The sequence below is a fragment of the Chenopodium album genome, chromosome 3 (assembly GCF_948465745.1).
Source record: "Chenopodium album chromosome 3, dcCheAlbu1.1, whole genome shotgun sequence".
Classification (NCBI taxonomy): domain Eukaryota; kingdom Viridiplantae; phylum Streptophyta; class Magnoliopsida; order Caryophyllales; family Amaranthaceae; genus Chenopodium; species Chenopodium album.
Genome location: NC_137836.1, coordinates 22,030,538 through 22,031,662, shown reverse-complemented (window position 1 = coordinate 22,031,662; position 1,125 = coordinate 22,030,538). Strand labels below are relative to the sequence as shown.

Here is a 1,125-nt window from a genome sequence, read left to right as displayed (position 1 = left end):
TTTTTTGTTTATGCCCAGGTGTTCCAAATCAGGTTACATCCCATTCGATCCTGAGATCGAACGTTCCTTCCATAGACAGAAAAACTTCTACAAGCAAATCCTGGCGGATTCTGGTGATAATAACAATAATCACCGCGATCCTCCAACTGATTCCAGCGATTTAGTGGCATCATCAGACGCAGAATCAGAGATGACGGCTCCAAAGAAGCTTAGTGATTATTCACAACCAAAGCTTACGGATTTTCCACATCTCACCCCTACTCCGGCTCTTGATGGGGTTCAATTTGAAATTAAACCTCAATTTATAACGATGATAGAGAGGAAGCAATTCAGTGGAGCCAAGGGTGAAGACCCGAATCTTCACATTGTCGACTATTGTCAATATTGCAACACCATCAGGCAAGCCGGGGTCACTCAAGACCAAATCAGGGAGATTCTCTTTCCCTTCTCTTTGACTGGAAAAGCTAAATTGTGGTTTAATGGCTTAAATAGAACTACACTTGGTATAACTGACTGGGAAACTCTTGTCTTGAATTTCTATAACAAGTATTATCCTGCAGAGAGAACAACAGTACTACGGAGCGCAATTCAGAACTTTGCCCAAGAAGCCAATGAGTCTTTATATGAGGCTTGGGAGAGGTTCAAGGACTTACAAAGAGAATGCCCTCACCATAATTTAGCACAATGGCAGTTAATCCAAGCCTTTTATAACGGCATTGGAAATTCCTCTAGAATAATTTTAGACTCTGCAGCTAGTGGGAGATTTATGAATCTTAATGTTGATGATGCAGGTCAGGTTATTGAAGATATGGCGATACACAATTCCCAATATGGGAATCCCAGAGGATTTGCTAACAAGGGGAAGGATAGTGTCGACTCTGTATCCTTTTTGCAAGCTCAACTAACCTCTATTTGCCAAAAATTAGATAACCTGAGCACTGCTACTGTAGCTAATGTTTCTGCAATTAATAATAATTCTAATGAGGCTTTCTGTGAAAATTGTGGTATTGTAGGTCATTGGGAGCAGGATTGCAGGAGTTCCGTGGAGCAAGTTAATGTCTTCCAAGCTTATAGGCAGAATAACCCATACTCCAACACTTACAATCCTGGGTATCAGAATCATCC

The 1,125-nt window shown here is 41.1% G+C and overlaps 1 non-coding gene across 1 annotated transcript; it reads right to left on the bottom strand.

The window, feature by feature from the left end:
* Nucleotides 1-571: 571 nt before the first annotated feature.
* Nucleotides 572-678, bottom strand: LOC145625965 (small nucleolar RNA R71). The gene has a single exon (XR_014110855.1). It is a non-coding gene; the product is annotated as a small nucleolar RNA R71 (small nucleolar RNA).
* Between the last annotated feature and the right edge of the window lie 447 nt (nucleotides 679-1,125).